Below are 22,300 nucleotides of genomic sequence, written 5' to 3' on the forward strand. Positions count from 1 at the left end.
GTATTGAATTCGAGATTGTGGAAAAGGTTGTTATGCACGTGTTCCACTATGTCCGAAAAAAAGCCTTATAAAACGGAGCCACTTCATTTTCTTGAACTGCTATCTTCTTACCGCGGAACCTAATTGACCTCTGTTCTTTTTAAGCTTGAAAACGCATCAAAAATACCAAATTTCACGTATTGTTATTATTTTCTTAGCAGAAATAAACAATTTAGGTTTTCAAATCAACTCGCAAAGTTTTGACAGCTTTTTCCTAAATTATTGAAGTGCTGGAAATTTCCAGTAAAATATTAGTTTAGGTACCTAAAATTTAGGCGAACTCGCACCCAGTCTTAATTTATGAGGTAATTTGAAAATAATGGTAACAGCGGACAAGAAGACAGCTGCTTCGATTATTCCCTGCAAATCTCTTCAAAGCCTGTTCATCCGGGAGTAGGGCTCGAATGCGCACTCCTGTGATGGTTGAAATACTATAAACACATTCAGACAAAGCCATGCCCATGCCTTTGTTGTTGTGCAAATTTTCCCATATGCCTTCTTTGCCATGTTTATTCTTTGAACCGTACATACATTGTATGTTAGCTTCTGCCAAAGCTACGCTTTGTTGTTGGCGATTCAGTTCAAGAACTGGTTGGCTTCCTCCTATTTATAGAACACCCAAGAATTTATGAATGATGTATATTTGTATTACTAAGCGGGGAGTGCCCTTAATTGCTTTTAATTTATGAATATATTTTTGAAACTTTTTTTAAATCAAACTTTTTTTTTTGTTTTATGATATGTACACAGGACATGCTAAACCGTTTCTTCCTGCAGCTCGCACTACCTAAATCTGCTGTTACTGACGAAGCCTAACTTATAAGCATGTAAAGCCAGAAGGCAGTGTCCAGTTAATATGCCCATCGTGAGCCTTAAGTCTTCTCTTTTTAGAGATATAAGCAATTTTGTGAGCCTAACGTTGTAGGTTTTGCACTTGAACTCAGATATTCTGTAGCCCCGCGCATCTATCCACGCCTTTCCTGCTTGATGGATCATATGCAACAGCTCTTTCGTTTTGATTTCGCCCAAACGGATTCGGACATCTACTATCGACTCTTCGATGCTGCACTCTTCTTTGCGAACGCATCTGCCTTTTCGTTACCTTTTATTCCTTTATGGCCGTGAACCCAGTATAGATGTATGGTCCGGCCGGAACGAAATCTCTCTAATGCTTCTTTGCATTCCAAGACACTTCTTGATGAAGTATTGTGTGTGATTAATGCCTTTATCTCCGCCTGACTATCAATATATATATTGACGTGACTGCAGCTTAAGCACGCTTCCTCAAGAACTTCTGCTTGTTTCTTCACTGGCAGCCTGTAGGCTCTACATATTTCTGGATCGACACAGTAAACAGCAGATCCGACCCCTTCCGTTAATTTGGAACCATTGGTATACATGCGCATATGGTGTTCGGCCATTTCGACACACTTGCACCAACCTTCCGGCTCTATTGTGGCCACAAGATGTCCTTCGAACCTGAAGTACGGGATCTTATAGTCCGTTCTCCCCATATTAGATGGCGCTTTGCTGCTATGGCCACAAGGCCTACACTCAAGCTGCCCCGAGGACGCACCCTTGTTGCAGTTGCTAACGCGATATTTTTGACCATTCGGTCTGCAAGTGGGAGGTGGGTCTGACTTCAGTAAGGTAAATTGTAAATAGCTGTCCGGTTGAGGAAACATTTGAAACATTTGATAAATAGCAATAATAGAAAAGACGATAATCATTAATCTTTTGTAAAATGCTTCGTATCTATGCTAACGAAACACTATGCAAAGCCAAAAGTGGTTTCATTTGAAATGCAAACAAAAGAACAAAGTTTTGTTTGAAAAAAAAATTTATTTGATTTAAAAAGTTTCATTTGAATTTAAATGTTTACTGTTCCTTAGTGTTTTATCAAAATATGGGACTTTCCGCTAACCATGTGCCATTAAATAACAATATAAAGTAAACCCCATTCAATCTTGTCTTTATAAGTGAATCTGATAGTTATTAGTTTGATAGTTTGTAGAGAATTTAACCCTGACATGCTTTAGGCCTAGCTTCTACAATTTCCGGTGCGTAACTTATAATTTTTTCCCTAGGAGATAGTTTCTTCTGAAAAGTTATTAAAAATAATAAAACACAGCTGTGAGAATAATTTCATAAACCTTTTTTCAACTTTAATGTTTTCACTACCAGGGAAATTGAATTTAGCACCTGGAAGATGGGCACAGCGGCCGCATAAATAAAATCACTTAGAAATTTATAAATGATACATACATATTTACATACTTACGTCAACATATTAAGTTGATAAGAATCTTTCTGCGTTACCAAAAAAAAAAAACGGGAGCAAACAAATGCCTTACTATCTAACTAATAAGCTATTCTAAGAATAATGATTATAAAATATATATTCGTATTTAAGCATGTGTTAAGTACATGCGTGATGTTGTCATTGTGTGCTTAGCTAACTAACCAAAAGCCCTCGGCTCAAATAACGTCAAAACTAACATCAAAATGTTGTAGACAAATTTACTAAAACAGCGTCGCACCTTGGCAGTAATTTAAGAAGCCGGTCTAATGTATTTCAGCTATGAGAAAGTTTTTAGCAAGTTGCCTTAACAGCGGCCGTTCGGATTTGAATGCAGACCACACCACGAATTGAGAGAGAATCTCTGCCTCTCTTCGGTGGTACAATACGCCAATTTACTATTATTTTTATGAATAAAGTAGAAAAAATTGGTCACATGAATTAAAATTCAAATAATGCTGTGAATCATGATTCACGGTTTGTTATGAAAAAGGACCAAAACTTATCGGTAGCAACCGATTCCAACTTATAGTTTTATTATTGCCCTATTATCTTTAGCGAATTATTATCGCCAAGCTATCGGTTTCTTATCAGCTTGCTATTTACTATCGAAAATGTATCCGTTATTTATCGAAAAATATATCGATATGTTATCAAAAAGGTATCGATTTATTATCGAAAAGCTATCCATAATTGATAATACAATTCAATATCAGCGTTTTATCGATTTGTTACTAATTTTGTTTCGAAATTTTATCGATTTGTTATCAAAAAGTAAAAGATTTTCTTTTGAAATGCTTTCGATTTCTTATCAGAGTGTGAATTATCGATTTGTTAAAGACGACTCATTGGTTTTTATGAAACAGATACCGATACTTCTGCAAACCGTCGATGACAAGCCGATAGCAAACCAATAAAATGTTACCGATAGCAAAAATCGATAAATTTTCTATAACATCCCAAAAACTTTTTGAAAACATATCTATAACCTCAATTACTAATCTGCTATACGCTGGTAATAACAGGCAATACAACGATGATAAATCGATACCTGTTCGATGACAAATCGATATATTTTTGATAACATATTTATAAATTTTAGATAAACAACTAATAGTTTTTCGATACTAATCATTTTCATTACATACCGATGAATTTTTTATAACATATCGATAACTTGCCGATAATAAATCGATACATTTCTGATGCTCAATTGATAATTCATCGGTAATCCGTGATATCGATACCAAATTTATAACACTTCCATAACAAATCGATAACTTGTTTGGCATTGTTCCCACATTAACCCCGAGTTAAAGTTGACATAGCCATAACGCCATAGTCATAATCATATTTTTACTTATCCATACCAAATTGGCATCAGTTATTGGTGCCTTAACTTAAAAATTGTGAAAATTTCATAAAAATGAAGAAAACTCAGAAAATTACAAACATATACCACAAGAAATAAGTCTCTTAGTCAAAACGTATCCAAAACAATAAATAAAATCTACAAAAAGTTAATAAATTCTCCAACTCTAATATTTTTAGGTTATGGATATGGCGAAAAACAAAAAACCAATTGGTTGGCTATGGTATGGTTGTGGCTTTAGCGTTATGGTATGGCACCATTAATCGATTATATTGATTTCCATAAGGTTGGTTTGATCAGCTGTTTTATCTGGTTATGGTTAAATCACCATTAACTGGTCTTTACGCTACAGTGTAGTGACTACTTTACGCTTACATCCTGTATTCCCTAATACATATACCGACACCACTTAATACGTCTGCACATACACTGTTCGTTCCGCAATAAAGTAATTTGTTTCAGCAAATTCGAAGCCTGCTTTAAGGCACAATGTCTTCTGGTAACTACATGAACTCATTTCTGGGCCTGGATTTTTTAATAACGATCTGTATTTTGAGCTCGAAGACACATTCAATCACATTGTACTCTGATGTCTTGCAAAGAAACTCATGATTATTTTCATTGGTGCTAGTTTCATCGAAGCCGTTTCCACAAAAACATGAATCTAGCAGAAAATGAACCTAAGTGGCAACTGTGATCGTATTCGAGTACGAGCATAAACGAAACGATTATTAAAATTCGTATTTGCACTAAACACAATGCGCCATTGCGATGCTGTGAAGCTTTTCAAAAGTCATGCTGATGGACTAAAATATATTTAAGTGAACCAGTCCTAATAGCTCCGAGGAGTGCATGGCTAAATGGACTCAGCTCTTCTTAACATAGGGCAGCTAACCGAACTTAACTTATATGTTCCTTAGTGTTCTTAAATGAATACAAATATTAATTAAAAGGGTTTGCTATCTAAAATACATACTTACCATCTTCATAGTCAATTTGTACGAAGGCAACAACTTTTCGTTTTGAAGTTCCAAATATTTTGTTACAAGTTGTATAATCCAAGATCTCAGGATTACCCTGCGGTACTTATTTTCAAACCTTTATATTGTGTCCCAAAGTGTAGTGTTTGTCGTACTTTGAAAGTATGTATACTAGACTGAGTTGGTCCCCATACAAAAAAAAAAGTTGCCAATGTCCGCCCCTAAATTTTAAGATTATGTTGAGAGGGTTTCGGAAAATTTATTTTATATATGTATTTTTTTTTTAATCCTTCGAAATACTTGGTTATTTGACGTCCGATTTTTAAAATTGATATGTCATTATTTTGGCCTTGAGAAGCTTTACATTTCCGTTTAATGTCCTTTTAAGCTGTGAAGTCGTTTTCACCATGATTAGGTCAGCTAACAAAGTTGTACCCCCCTAAAGTATCCTTTTTTCCTTACCAATACAAAGTACTTAAAAATTCAATAAAATGTTGCTTTTAAACCATATTACTAAAATAATAAACAAAGAAGTTATAGCACTTTTAATATTTATTGCAACTTTTATTTTACCTGATTCTTATTATACTTAGACATGAAAGTCATGATATTTTTGGAGGAAAAATTATTATTAGGGTTTGCATTGAAAAGTTAATAAAGATATGCCAAATATCATGAAGAGGGGAAGTCACAGTAAATAAGTGAATCAAATCTGTTGTCTCGTATTTATAATAATAACACTAAACGGAAATGCGAAGCTTCTCAAAGCCAAAATAATGACATATCAATTTTAAAAATCGGACGTCAAATAACCAAGTTACAACGAAAAAACCTTTTCGGATGTATTTCTAAGGATCAAAAAAAATTAAAAAACATTTTTTCGAAACCCTCTCAACATAATCTTTAAATTTAGGGGCGGACATTAGCAACTTTTTTTTTCGACCCCGTCTAATGCATACCTACATACAAGTTGGGGCCGTGGGCCCATTTCATGGTAATCTGATGGTTCACCCCATTTTTTGTTCATCACAAAACAACCTGAAACCTCGAAAACTACAAAGAGGGCGTTGCACCTTCCACTTTCCCAAATTTGTAAATTTTCTCTTTGAAACTCTTATATTATCCAAATACGAACTTGCTTCGATAATGGTGAATTTAGGGTTACACAGGGTGTAATTAAGCATTTGCGTTTCTCTGGGGTGAATAATATTCCCAAAAATTCGTGTGAAGAAATGTCATGGCCAATAATGTTTTGGAAGCAAAGCTTTAGTAAATGAGATATTTCTGTAAAATTGATTTTGGTGTCCTCTGCCCTTGACGGCCTAAACTATTGGGTATGCATGCTTTCATAGCGCACACTAATTGTACTCTGCGACATATTGATCCTTCGTAGATTTTGGGGAATTTTATTGATGTTGCCGATCCTCTGCCGTAAAGAAATCCGGTACGTTCCAGAAAAAAGCACTATTATGATACTTAACGGCTCGGCTACCACAGACAGGTGAAATCAGTACAACAACAACAAGAATTTGATGGCCTTATATTTCAGTCAAGAATTTTAAGCTTGTGGGGAGGGAAATTTTTTAAACTATTTTGATACTTTTTACTACTTTAGTAATGAAATGTGCACTCCTTTCTGGAAAAAATCCAAGTTCCACATAGTAAAAGAGAAATTGAAAGAAAAGAGAAAAGAAAAGGGAAAATTAGAGCCAAAAATAAGGGAAATGGAGAAAGTTAAACGAAAATTAAAAGCAGAGAGAGCAAGAGGAAAAGAGAGAGCAATAAAAGGAATAAAGGAAATAGGAAAAGAAGAAATAAAAGACTAACAGGAAGAGTAAGACTAACATTATAGGCAGAGGAAAGGGGTGAATATTGAAAAAAGAATGAAAGTGAGTCGGCAAATTGAGTGGTTCCTTTATGGTAAAATGGAAAGTCACAGAGAGGAAAGAAATTAAGAAAGGAAGGAGCGTTTTGTTTAGCGCAACACTTTCAAGGATCGAAAGCGTAATTTATAGCCTCTCAAACTCAATCGTCAACTTCGCCTGTTAAGCTCAAAGCGTTCATATGAAATAGTTCCCAATATTGCATAACGCGTTGAATATGGGCTTGTAACTTTACTAAAATGTCAAAAAAAGCAACCAAAAACACGACTTTTGTAAAAACTTCCATAGTTTTAATGATAATCAATTACATACTGTTATTCTTTATTATACCTTTCATGAAAATGAAATGGTATATTAACTTTGGAACGAATCTCAAAATTGTAAGTTCTTAAAGGAAAATAGGTATATATAGTATATATCCCCCATAACCGATTGTTCAGATAAGAAACTTTTTGTAATTACTGCCCTATTTTAAGAGCTAGATGTTTCACATTTCAAAGAATGCTTACCTATATAGCATATATTATTGTCTGAAAAAATCATGGAGATCGGTGCTATATATAGGATATATCTCATACAACCGATTATTCAGATAAGAAACTTTTCGCAATTTCAGCCCCATTTTAACAGCTAGAAGCTTCAAATTTCACCAATTGCTTACGTATATAGTATATATTGTTGTCTGAAAAAATCATAGAGATCGGTGGTATATATATTATATCCAATACAGAGCACAAAAAACGGGAAACTTTGCATCCTCACACAAAGTACCTACCTATTTTTATACTCAACGTGCTTTGCATACAGAGTATATGTATTAACTTTGATTGGATAACGGTTGGTTGTACAGGTATAAAGGAATGGAGATAGATATAGACTTCCATATATCAAAACCATCAGTATCGAAAAAAAAAATTTGATTGAGTCATGTCCGTCCGTCCGTTAGCACGATAACTTGAGGAAATATTGAGATATCTTCACCAAATTTAGTACTCTAGCCTATCTGGACCCAGAATTGATTGATACTGAAAATGAGCGAAATCGGATGATAAACACGCCCACTTTTTATATATATACAATTTTGGAAAACACAAAAAACCTGATAATTTAGTAAATAATACACCCATAATGTTGAAATTTGACGTTTGGACTGATATTGAGACTCTTGATAAAAACTTTGAAAAATTTTTTATAATGGGCGTGACACCGCCCACTTGTGATAAAATCAATTTTACAAATAATATTAATCATAAATCAAAAATCGTTAAACCTATCGTAACAAAATTCGGCAGAGAGGTTTTCTCTACCATAAGGAATGCTTTGAAGAAAAATCAACGAAATCGGTTAAGGAACACGCTTATTTTTATATAAAAGATTTTAAAAAGGTCGTGGACGAATAAAATAAGCTATATATTTGCAAAAAAGTGCTTTATTTCAATGGTATTTCATTTCCCAAGTGGATTTATAACAATAAATAGGAAAACTTCAAATTTAAAAAAATGGGTGTGACACCGCCCCTTTTATGACTAAGCAATTTTCTATGTTTCGGGAGCCATAACTCGAAGAAAAATTAACATTATAAATTAACATTAACAATTAGACATGTTTTCCTTATAGCAGAAAATATTTCTAATAAAAATGGACGGTATCGGTTAAAGACCACGGCAACTTAGATATAAAACAAGTTTAAATGGGTTGTAGACTAGAATAATAAGCTATAAGTTAGCAAAAAATAGTTTTGAAATGATATTTCACTTGTCAAGTTTTTTTGTAAGAGCAAATGGGGAAACATTTTTTTTTTAAACGGGCGGTGTCAGGTGTTATGTAGAAAAGTAATTTATCTGAAATGAAATGTACAATTGAAGTTCACGCTGAGTATATAATGTTCGGCTACACCCGAACTTAGACACCTTTACTTGTTTATTTTACATTTATTTTAAAAATCTTTTAGGTACATCCGATTATTTGGAGATTAATTACGAACGGGACAAGATTATTGTTCAGCCCCATTCATGAAAGGTATGAAGTCTTCGGCACAGCATAATGACAGTTCCGTCCTTACTTGTTTTTATTTGCAATATGCTTTTTATTTTATTATTATACTTTTTTGCACTACTAAAGATCACAGTTCCTATTATACTAATTAAATGAAATATATGAAATTTCAATTTATAGGGCCGTTCACAGATCACGTAATCCTTTATTTGAGATTTTCTGATACCTTCTCCTCTTCATAGTGATTTTCGGTGACTCTCTATCCTCTTAATTAAATAACTTCATAATGTTTAGATAATTTTCCATTATTGAGACGAATGAACGTGACAAGAAGAAACACAATCATACAAGGAAAAGGAGTGAGCCCGCAAAATTTCTGGTTTTTATCTTTACCATTCAAATTTTCTGGCCTACTTGAATCTATAATTTCTAAGAGCTTAAGCAATCACTGTGACATTCTTTTTTTTCCAAACAAGGAACATCATGGAGATAATCCCACCAACTGAGTTCAAAGCAGGAAAAATCTTAGAATGCAATGGTTCGTTCAGTGCATTACACAGACTGATAGATTGACAGCTTCTTTAACCCAATTTCATTTGTATGAAGCGTTAAATTAAGACTGATTTAGCGCATGTCCTCTGTACAACTGATTATAGAGATAAAAGCAAGGGCGGAAACTATTATTCCTTTTATAATATAATTCCTTGCAAAACTATTAATTTTGGATTTTTAATATATTTGGATTAAGATAAAAATTATTTTCGGATTTTTATAACCGTAGTTCGATAGAACTAGTTAAACTCGGACTTTTAAAATTAAAAGTCCCGAAATAAAATTTAAATCCGGACTTTTATTTTTTAAGGCCAAAGTAAAAGTCCGGCTTGATGTCAAAGAAACGGCTTATCCGAATTAAAAAAATTTGATACCAGTCGATTCTCCTGGATTCGTAAAATTTAAAACCTTATGGACTTTTGAAAATTTATGTTAATAATACTAGAAATTTATCATAAACAAACTATATCGAAAATCTCGTAGTATAAATAGTGAACTTTCAGTGGATTTTTGCAATAACTTTCCTTCCAAAACAACTATTAGAGTGAAAATAGTTAAACCGCATTCTGCTATGATGGGAAAGCTTTCTAAAAAAACGGGCGTAATCGGTCAGCAGCCACGCCTCTTTCTGTATATAGAAATTTCCGCACAGAACATGCGATATTTGAGTATCTAAAGAAGCCACGTTATTTAAATTTGACGTGTAAATTACTAACATTGCATGTAGTTGATCCACATAATTTTATTGGACAATGGGCGTGGCACCGGCTACTTTCCAAATAAGATTTTTTGGACTTGATAACTCATGCATCCTTGAGCTATGTTTTTGCAAATTGGTAAGCGCACTTCATATTTGTATTTGTACATACCGACAGAAAAATTTTAAAATCGAATTATATATTATAAAAATACCAAAACTGGCTACTTGAATTCATTTTGGGACTATTGCGGGATCATTTGGGGATCCTTCCGGTAGCTATCCTGGATGACTTTCGGGATCCCGTTAGGGTAATTTCGGGACTTTTTCGCGACTATTTTGATATCCTTTTGGGACCCTTTACGGGATCATTTAAGGACTCTTCGAAACCGGTAGTACCGCACACATGATTTTTTAAATTAAGAGCTTTTATGGCCATGGATTTGCTGCAAATTATTCGTAATTAAAATTCGGTATGTTTTGTTTTTAATATCTAAAACAGTTCTATTTTTGATTATTTTAAATGAATCCTGTAACGAACTGTTATAACTATAATTATACATTTTGTAATATTTTAACCAACAAATACCCGAAAAAGCAATGCTACCTTTATCTAAAAAATTCTCTTTGGTTTTAGCTAATTGTAGTTTTACTCCTTTGTTCTATGAATAGTTATTCCTTCACTCCTGTCATATTAGTTAATTTAACTAAAAACAAAATGTGTTTTTTACTATATTTATACTAAGTCCCTTTCATGATCGTCCCATCATTTCCATACGAATTCTTAACCCACGGAAAAGTCTTTTTCGGTAACTTCACGTTGAGCTAGACACTTGATACTTAGAACATGGTTCAGATCTGACGGAAATTATAATGCAAGAGCAAAAAAAAAAATGCTAGGTGGCGCACGGATCGAGATATACAGAAAATTAATTTTAAAATGGAAATTTTGCAATCGACTTTTAGCTAACTTCTCGGTGATCCAGAGACTTGAAACTAAGCACATAGTTTGCGAGTCGATGGGACTACAATTCGTAGAAAACAAAATGTCGCCAGGTGGCAGACGAATCGAGATAAACGAAAATCCCTTAAAATCTCTGAAAAACTCAGGGAATCTTGCGATCGATTTATAAGTAACTTCCTGGTGAGCTAGAGACTTGAAACTTGGGCAGTGAGTCAGAACCCGGTGACAATACAATATTTGATCAAAAAAAAAATCGCTAGGTGGCGCATGGATCGAGATATCAAGAAAATTAATTTTGATTTGGGAATGCTTCAATCCATTTTTAACTAAATTCCCGGCTACCTAGAGACTTGTAGCTTAGCACATAGTTCGAGACCCGGCGACAATAAAATTTACAGAAAACAAAATTCCGCTAGGTGGCGCGCTAAGTGAGATAACTACAAATCCTTGAAAAACGAGGGGAATTTTGCAGTCGATTTATGAGTAACTTGCCGGTTGGCTGGAAATATGAAACTTGAGCCGTAAGTCAGAACCCGGTGACAATGCAATATTTTAATAACTTGATTTTTTGAGTAACTTGCCGGTGAGCTAGAGACTTGAAACTTGGGCCGTGGGTCACAACCCTGTGACATTTGATCAAAAAAATTTCGCTAGGTGGCGCATGGATCGAGATATTAGGAAACTTAATTTTAATTTTGGAATCTTTCAATCCATTTTTAACTAAATTCCCGGCTACCTAGAGACTTGTAGCTTAGCACATAGTTCGAGACCCGGCGACAATACAATTTACAGAAAACAAAATTCCGCTAGGTGGCGCGCTAAGTGATATAACTACAAATCCTTGAAAAACGAGGGGAATCTTGCAATTGATTTTTGATTAACTTCCCAGCGAGCTGGAGATATGAAACTTGAGCCGTAAGTCAGAACCCGGTGATAATGCAATATTTTATCAAAAAAATCCGATAGGTGGCGCATGGATCGAGATATTGAGAAAACTAGTTTTAAATTGGGAATCTTGCAATCCATTTTTAACTAACTTCCTGGATATCTAGAGACTTGAAATCTGAAATGTAGTTTAAAACTCGACGACAGTGCAATGTTTGATCAAAAAATTTGAGCTACGTAACGCACAAGACGAACTCTTTAGAAGATTAGGCCATACCTTCATGGCTAGCTTCCTGAGTGTTGCAGGCGATGTAGAATTCCACCTCTTTGCCGGCCCAACTCAATGCACGTCCTTGCACACTTTTAGGCATACGCGACTTTCACCACGATTCTTTTAGACTTTCGGGCGTATGCGAATTTCACCACAATTTTCTGTTGTGCAAATTAAGTAGCTGACAAGCGAGGTGGAATTCTCGTGTTATGATGCGAGGTGGAATTCTGTTGTTTTCGCCAGTATTGTCAGCGAAAATTCCACTAATTCTCTTAAATCTTGCTATTTTGAACAAGTAAATAAAGATAAGAATTTTCAATTAGGAATTACTTAAATTACTAATCAAAGTTGTAATTGCTTTTTTGTAGGCAGTACTAAAACAATTGAAAATAAAAAGATGATAAAAAAATTTGAAGGACTACCTTTATATAAATGGACCAAAAAATAGAAGGCAATTTCTCCTTTAATACAAACATAGTCTTGTTGAATTTTGACTAAAAAAATTTAACAATAGCTCTTGTATAAGAATTTTGGGATTTAAAATTATAAAGGTAGATCGCGTGTTTAAATTTTAAATAATCAATTAGTTAATCCCAAGTACATGGTTTGCCTTAAATTGAAAGATTGCGCTCCACCTTTATAGTTTTAGTTCCCAAAATTATTTTACAAGAGCTATTGTTAAAGTTTTTTAGTCAAAATTCAACAAGATTATGTTTGTATTAAAGGAAAAATCGCCTCCTATTTTTTGGTGCATTTATATAAAGGTAGTCCTTTAAATTTTTTTATCATCTTTTTATTTAAGTAAAAAAAACTGTATTGTACTATTCACGTAAGCGTGCCTTTCAGATTATCAGCTCATTTAGTTATGTTTTTTACTCTATTACAAAAATAAAATACATTGACAAGAATAATTTTTAAATAACGGGTAAAAGCTAGTAGATACATAAATGCAACTATCTACATACATATTCACGTACTTAGCAATGACTTCAAGTAGCAAGTTTTGATATTTTCCCTACAAAAAATGTGATGAGTCCAGGATGAATCCGGGATGAGTCGCAAAGGAGAATTCGACCAATGCCAGTTTTGATCTCTTTGTATGAGTTGAACTGTTCCCTTTTGTTTGATAATGTCCTATGAAAAGACTAATTGTACCCATTTATACCCGAAACGGATCGATAGGACCACTCCGCTTTATACCCATATGGGCCATATGAAGATTAAGCCCTTTTCAATTCAATAAGGACTCAAAAAGGGCCCAGTCGCATTTTTCATGGCATAAACAGAATCGAAAGGTTTGCCAAGCCACCAAATCTATTTGATGTAAGTTGACAAGTGAGTGTGACTTTAATTCGATTTTAAAATTTTTCTGTCGGCATGTACAAATACAAATATGAAGTTCGCTTGTTAATTTGCCAAAACATAGCTCGAAGAATGTAAGAGTTATAGCACTTGAAAGTCTAAAAAATCTTATCTGGAAAGTAGGCGGTGCCACGCATTGTCCAAAAAAATTATGTGGATCAACTACATGCAATGTCAGTAATTTACATGCCAAATTTAAATAACATGGCTTCTTTAGATACTCAAATATTGCATGTTCTGTGCGGAAATTTCTATATACAGAAAGAGGCGAGGCTACTGACCGATTCCACCCATTTTTTTTGGAAAGCTTTCCCATCATAGCATAATGTGGTGTACCAATTTTCACTCTAATAGTTGTATTGGAACGAAAGTTATTGCAAAAATCCACTGCAAGTTCACTATTTATACAACGAGATTTTCGATCTAGTTTGTTTATGATAAATTTCTAGTATTATTAACATAAATTTTCAAAAGTCCATACGATTTTAAATTTTAGGAATAAAGGAGATTCGATTTGTACCAAATTTTTTTAATTCAGATAAGCTGTTTCTATGTTATAAAGTTGGACCTTTATTTTTAAAAGTCCGATTTTAACTAGTTCTATCGGACTCAAAAAATAAAAGTACATATTTTACTTTTATATGTGGAGCTTTATGGAAAAAGTTCGAAAAATAAAAGGGATGCATGATTTGACATGATATTGCTATAGGGATACCTGGGAACTCAAACATTTTCACCTAGGACAATTTTTTTGACCCGGACTTTTTCGACTCCGAAAAAAAAATTATTATTTTCCGTCCCTGGATAACAGGATTCACTTCTAAACCCCTTCATGTAGATAGATGTGTGAAACATAGTTGGAGGCTTACCAATCATGTTATATTTGTGATTTATTGAAAAGTTTTCTAAAAGGGGTGAGCAATGACTGGGTCCAAAAAAATGTTGCAAAAGACCGCCGATAAATTTAAAGCTTATGTTGAGAAGGTCTCGCAATTTTTTCTTCTTTAACTCTTACAAATACAGCCAACGTTTCTTTTTTTAAACGGTTTTATTTAGCTTGACTTGACAGGCTAGTTGGTTGGCTGGCTGGTTAGCTGGCTGGCACGAACGTAATTGAAATTTAAGTAACTTCCCGATAAGCTACACGCTTGAAACTTGGAATATAGTTCAGAACCCGATGACAATGCAATAATAGAAAAAAAATCATCGCTAGGTGGCGCAAGGATCGAATTTGTGGTCCGATTTGGTCCATATTTGGAACACATAATACATACATGAATAGAAAGCCACCTAGGATGTCCGATTTGGCTCATATTTGGAACAAATATTACATACAGTCCGGTAGAAGTGACATCAAAATATTTTGGAGTTGGAGGAGGGACAAACATACGTGGCGCAGAGTCGAGTAAAATCTTTGCAAGGATTATGTATTGAGGACTTAGAACAACAAATTGTCAGGAGAGAGTCCTTGTAATAATAAGTCACTAAATGAACTAAATAGAATGAGAAACAATAGGCAATTAAATAAAGACTAAAAACTTGAAAATAAAATAATTAAAAAAAAAAATTTTAAGTTAAACGGTTTTATTGAAAACAATATTTACATAAACTAATAATAATTCTAAAAGCTAGAAAATAATTAGGTAGGTCCTAGGTACTAGTCATCACACTCCTCATCAATCTAGGGTGTTGATCAGACAATTAAATAAAAGCGTTGGACACGTCAAACTTCTATTTATAGTCATATATAAGACCCGTCAAAACGGCTTTAAATAGCTACTTGGGCGACCAGGGTCGCAGTCATTTCACCATATATAAGACCACACATTTTTAGAAATTTCACGCGCCCAACGCTTTTATTTAATTGTCTGATCAACACCCTAGATTGATGAGGAGTGTGATGACTAGTACCTAGGACCTACCTAATTATTTTCTAGCTTTTAGAATTATTATTAGTTTATGTAAATATTGTTTTCAATAAAACCGTTTAACTTTAAAATGTTTTTAAATTATTTTATTTCTTTGTAGTAACTTGGTTATATGATATTCAATTTTGGTATTTTATATGTCAATATTTTTTAGCGTACTTTTAAGCTTCATATTCGTTTTCTTATAGTTTTGCCTGTAAAACCAGAGTTGTGACGCCATAAAATATGATTTGCTTTTTTTTTTATTTCTAGAGACCAACCAAGTCTATTTCCTAGTCTATATTATAGAGCATTTTACTTAAAATTTTCAAAATTGCTAATTGCATAAGCTAATATTTGGGAAAACTTTTTCGGGGAGTGGAGAAGGGACCGAGCGACCCAAAAGAAATGCTTTATGGCGCAATAACAACCGATATGCTCGCGGTGGAACGCGTTAATGGAGACATTTTCCAAAAAATCACAAAAGATCCAATCTAGATAGGAGTAAGAATGATGTTTTCGAAATATTGATTCTACCGAAATTTGGATTGACGTTCTCTAAGATTTTTCTTACTGATTATAGCTCGGCAACATTCACTAAAGGCATAGGCCATGCGTAGAAAATTAGGGGAACATCATCACTTGTTCTATCTTCAACTTGCTTAAAGCAATTTATTTCCTATGCCTAATATAAGAAGGAAAAGGGAAGAATTTTGTAAAATTATTTGTTTATCTATGGAAACTAGTGCCTTAAACAAATACAATACGTCAATAACTTGGCGTACACGGAAGAAATTGACAGCAGAGTTGGCTGTGTTTATTTTAATGGTAAACGCAGATCAGTCGTAGATCAGTCACACGATGCCAATTTTCTACTTTTTTCATACGTCGGCCATGTCCATATTGTGACGAATATGAGTGACACTAAATGATACTCACATCCCTAGTCTGATGCTAAGTAAATGAAGTCACAACAACAATAAAGCTGACAGTCACTTGTATCTACATAAACGAATAAAACATTATGGCGCATAATTATAGTCAAAATAAAATAGGTTTTAAATTTAGTTTCAGCTTTTTTGACAGATAGCTCACAGAAAATTATGCTGCAACTAAATTTAAAATCTATTTTATTTTTACTATGATTACGCGCCTATGTCTACACATATGTACGTACACACAGCATAGAAGAGATGAACAAACACATGCAGATATCTTATCTGAGATGCTTCCAAAAGTATGCAATTGTAATTGTTGAAGTGTCGCTCACAAATACACGCATATGAGAAGCTATATACGTGCATCTCTAGTTATATTTATATGGTGGCAACTAAGTAAATTCTGGAAGCGCCTAGAAGATGCCACGATGAAATTACAGAGTATAAAAGCACCAGCGGTAGAGGCGTTATAATCAGTTTTTGATTAAGTACGCAATCTGTCGGGCAATAGCAGAGTTTCATTTAAGCTATCAGTCAGTTTGGTTATTAAGCAAGCTAGTTGCAAAGTATAACTGTTATTGTGAAGTACTTTAATAAAGGCCATTTTTCCATTATTCAATATTGGAGTTATTTATTCAACAGTTTAGTGATTCGAACTTAGCAGAGGGTTGCAAATAAGAGGATTTGCAGTAAATTCGTTACAATTGGTGTAGAAGAAGAATTGTTGAATAAATTCCGAAGACTTAGAATACAACTTGGACATGCCAAAGTTAAGTGAATTGAAGATCCAGCAACTGAAGAAGGAGTTGGGGAGCCGTAGATTGAATACAACCGGCATTAAACTAGAACTTCAGGAACGACTACGACAGGCAATGGAATTAGAAGGAATTGACGTGGAAGAGTATGACTTTCATCTTGATGGCGAGGAAACAACAAAAATGGAAGAAACACCACAGACAATGGCGAACACAGACCTGAATATGATATTGGCTGCATATCTGCACAAATTTCCGAAATGTCATCACAAATATCCACCAACATATTATCTCAACTGGATGAACAGAAGACAAGTATTGCATCTCAACTGGAATCGCAGGAGACACGCTTAAAAAAAAATTTATAAAAACGCATAACATCGAAGATTAAACATAGATTCTATTGGGTTGGTTGCCGTCAGTCGGTCACTGAGTGGATTGCGAACTTCGAGGTTTGCGGCAGAGCGAAAGGGCCCAAAACCCGAAGTCATGGCCAGATGAAGAAATAAAACTCAGGTGCGCCATTTGAAAGGATCGCCATGGATGTTGCAGGTCCATTTCCTACAAGCAACTGCGGAAACAAATATGTACTGGTGGTTATGGATTACTTCAGCAAATGGCCAGAAGTATACCCAATCCCAAATCAAGAAGCGGAAACAGTAGCAGAAGTATTTATAAACAATTGGGTTGCAAGGTATGGTGTACCAATGGAGTTACATTCTGACCAAGGCAGGAATTTCGAATCAGCTGTGTTCCGGGAAATGTGTCAATCATTGGGAATTCGAAAAACACGGACAACTGCATTGCATCCTCAGTCCGATGGTATGGTGGAACTATTTAAGGAAAGTAGTAGACAAGTACCATGAGGAGTGGGACACACATATATCATTATTCTTGATGACTTACCGATCGGCAGTGCATGAGACAACGGGACAAACTCCCGCAAAGGTCATTTTTGGCAATGATCTTCGACTGCCAGCTGATTTGAAGTTTGGGATAGATGCCGATTCGGAGAGAAATGTCAAGAAATCCACTGGTGTCTTGGAAGAAGAGCTGAGAGAGATACACGATCTTGTAAGGCAACGATCAAAAATTATTAGTGACAAGATGAAAGAGAGGTACGATTAAGCAATTAATTAGAAAGGAAGGAAGGTAATTGGGAAGGCCCATACAAAGTTGTAAAACGGATCAACGATGTAGTGTACCGCATACAAACCATTGGCAAACCACGAACCAAAATGAAAGTGGTTCATTTGGAAAGGCTGGCAGCGTTTAGATCGAGAGATTTGTCTGATCGGGACGATCAGACTTAGGTGAAGGGTAGTGTGACGAATATGAGTGACACTAAGTGATACTCACATCCCTACTCTTATGTTAGGTAAATGAAGTCACAACAACAATAAAGCAGACAGTCACTTGTATCTACATAAACGAATAAAACATTATGTATACACTAGGGCGGGTCGATTTAAAAATCGCTCATTGCTCTATGAAAATCGTAGAATATGATTTTCACAGAGCAATGGGCGATTTTTTTGCCTCCCCACAAATCGACCCGGCCTAGTCTACACATATGTACGTACACGCAGCAAGGAAGAGATGCACAAACACATGCAGATATCTTATCTGAGATGCTCCCAAAAGTATGCAATTGTAATTGTTGAAGTGTCGCTCACAAATGCACGCATATGAGAAGGTATATACGTGCATCTCTAGTTATAGTTATATGGCGGCAACTAAGTAAACTCTGGAAGCGCCTAGAAGATGCCACAAGGAAATCACAGAGTATAAAAGCACCAGCGGTAGAGGCGCTATAATCAGTTTTTAATTAAGCACGCAATCTGTCGGGCAATAGTAGAGTTTCATTTAAGTTATCAGTCAGTTTGGTTATTAAGCAAGCTAGTTGCAAAGTATAACTGTTATTGTGAAGTACTTTAATAAAGGCCATTTTTCCATTATTCAATATTGGAGTTATTTATTCAACAGTTTAGTGTTTCGAACTTAGCAGAGGGTTGCAAATAAGAGGATTTGCAGTAAATTCGTTACAATATGTAACACTTAATTTGTTGCCATTTATAGTACGCGACTGTAAAAAATGTGTGATCAAAATGAAGCAATTTCTGAGCGCACCGTTGAGTATTTTATAAGCTGTTATTTACTTTCACTTGTCTGTTGTCTGTAATCAAATTTTGCAAGTTAAATTTGATACATTTCCCGGTGTCCGATTGAGCTGAAATTTTGCACACATGTATAACTCCGATGAGAATGCAATATTAATTTGCGATAATTCTATAAATTAATCGATAACAGAGTTATCGGTAAAGATTTGTTTTCACAAGGGAATAAAATCCTAAGTCCTCAAGAACGCAGGTAACTTCGCTTTGTTTGTGTATGCAACAAACGTAGAAGTTAGGCTGTTATCGCTAAATGTTGCATACTTTTTGTTGCATACTTTTCTGCGCACTTGATTTTGTTTTACAGATTTTGGCGATGCAACAGTGTTCTAATAAAAGCGTGTTACATTGTGATAGCAAGAAAAGGAGGTCGTAATTGTTCTTAATTATGCCATCAAAATTCAACACGCTTTAGAACAATTAGGACTGTGATATAAACTGTAAGATTTAATAATTTAGGTGTAAAGTTTTAATGTTAAAAATATATAATTATGTACAATATGGAATTTTTTTGTCGCAGACGAAAAATCCTAATTATCGTTAAAGGTTACAATGAACTTATAAAGTGTTATATTTCCTTACAGTCAATTTATTTTTTACTTTCTAGTTAATTTTATTAACCAATAATAAAAGCTTATTTTTAAAAAAGTTTTTTTTTTCTTTAATTTTATTTGACAAATGAGATCTAAGTAATTTAGCTGAAATATGGGGCGTACCGTGGCACGCAAAATTATTTAACTTTGAAATCTTGCAGACACAAGCATATTATACCAGGCAAATTTTCCGAAAAGCAATACTCTTAAGAATTTTCAATAACATAACTTAAGAGGTCTCCAGACAATCATATACACTAGACTGGGTCGAAAAAAAAGTTGCTAAAGTCCGCCCCTAAATTTAAAGATTATGTTGAGAGGGTTTCGGAAATTTTTTTTTATTTTTTTGATCCTTCGAAATACAGCCGAAAAGTTTTTTTCGTTGTAACTTGGTTATTTGACGTCCGATTTTTAAAATTGATATGTCATTATTTTGGCCTTGAGAAGCTTCACATTTCCGTTTAACGCCCTTTTAAGTTATGAAGTCGTTTTCACATGATTAGGTCAGCTAACAAAGTTTTACCCCCCTAAAGTATGCTTTTTTCATTACCAAACGAAAGTACTTAAAGACTCAAGAAAATGTTTTGGAGCTAACTTCGAAAAACGGAGATAGTAGTTTGTTTACTTAAGCCTCAATCTCTACAAAAAAGTGAGGTTTGTCTAATACCCAGAAAAAAGTTGATTTTGTCGCATAGTGTTATTATTATAAATACGAAACAACAGGTTTGACTCACTTATTTACTTTGACTTCCCCTATTCATGATATTTGGCATATCTTTATTAACTTTTCAATGCAAACCCTAATAATAATTTTTCCTCCAAAAATATCATAAGTTTCAGGTATAAGTATAATAAGAATCAGGTAAAATAACAGTAGCAATAAATATTGAAAGTGCTATAACTTCTTTGTTTATTATTTTAGTAATATGGTTTAAAAGCAACATTTTCTTGAATTTTTAAGTACTTTATATTGGTAAGGAAAAAAGGATACCTTAGGGTGGTACAACTTTGTTAGCTGACCTAATCATGTGAAAACGACTTCACAGCTTAAAAGGACATTAATCGGAAATGTGAAGCTTCTCAAGGAAAAAATAATGACATATCAATTTTAAAAATCGGACGCCAAATAACAAAGTTACAACGAAAAAGCCTTTTCGGCTCTATTTCGAAGGATAAAAAAAATAAAAAAATTATTTTTCCGAAACCCTCTCAACATAATCTTTAAATTTAGGGGCGGACATTAGCAACTTTTTTTTGTTTGTATGGGGACCAACCCAGTCTAATATACAGAATGGGTCGAGAATACTCCCCATAAAGGAGAGATATGTATGTCCGGGTCAGATTTATATGCCAGGCAAGACAAATACCCTAAACTCGCTGTTGAGAAAAGCCACCTCCGTAGGGAGGAGCGGGTAACTCTAGCTCAACTTCGATCTGAACTGTAATAAGTTAAGCTCTTACTTATTCAGAATCAACCTCGATATATCCAATGTATGCCCAGCTTGTAATGTGTGCCTAAATGACGCCAACCAACTTTTCTATTGCAATGTGGAACCATCGTCTCTAACACCCTTATCTCTCTGGTCCAACGCTGTTGAAACGGCAAGGTTCCTCTGACTCGCATTAGAGGATATTGATGACAATTGGGGAGTGGTCGTACCTTTGTATGGGACGAAACACTGCTAAACCAAGTAATGAAGGTTAAGTTCGGGTGTAGCCGAACATTACATACGCAGTTGAGAGCTTTGGATACAAAATAAGGGAAAATCACCATTTAGCAAAATGAACCTAGGGTAACCCTGGAATGTGTTTGTATGACATGGTTTCAAATGGAAGGTACTAAAGAGTATTTTAAAAGCGAGTGCGCCATAGTTCTATAGGTGGACGCAATTTCAGGATATCGCCATAAAGGTGGACCAGGGGTGACTCTAGAATGTGTTTGTACGATATAGGTATCAAATTAAATGTATTAATGTGGGTTTTAAAAGGGAGTGGCCCTTAGTTGTATATGTGAAGGCGTTTTTGAGATATCGACCAAAATGTGGACCAGGTTGACCTAGAACATCATCTGTCGGGTACCGCTAATTTATTTATATATGTCATACCACGAACAGTATTCCTGCCAAGATTCCAAGGGCTTTTGATTTCACCCTACAGTACATTTTTATTTTCTTCTACTTAACATGGTAGGTGTCACACCCATTTCACAAAGTTTTTTCTAAAGTTATATGTTGCGTCAATAAACCAATACAATTACCATGTTTTATCGCTTTTTTCTTATTTGGTACAGAATTATGGCATTTTTTTAATTTTTAGTAATTTTCGATATCGAAAAAGTGGGCGTGGTCATAGTCGGATTTCGGCCATTTTTTATACTAAGATAAAGTGAGTTCAGATAAGTACGTGAACTAAATTTAGTAAAAATATATCGATTTGAGCTCAAGTTATCGTGTTAACGGCCGAGCGGAAGGACAGAAGGTCGACTGTGTATAAAAACTGGGCGTGGCTTCAACCGATTTCGCCCATTTTCACAGAAAACAGTTATCGTCATCGAGTCTATGCCCCTACCAAATTTCACAAGGATTGGTAAATTTTTGTTCGACTTATGGCCTTAAAAGTATTCTAGACGAATTA

This window comes from Eurosta solidaginis, chromosome 1 (genome assembly GCF_040869045.1).
Source record: "Eurosta solidaginis isolate ZX-2024a chromosome 1, ASM4086904v1, whole genome shotgun sequence".
NCBI lineage: Eukaryota > Metazoa > Arthropoda > Insecta > Diptera > Tephritidae > Eurosta > Eurosta solidaginis.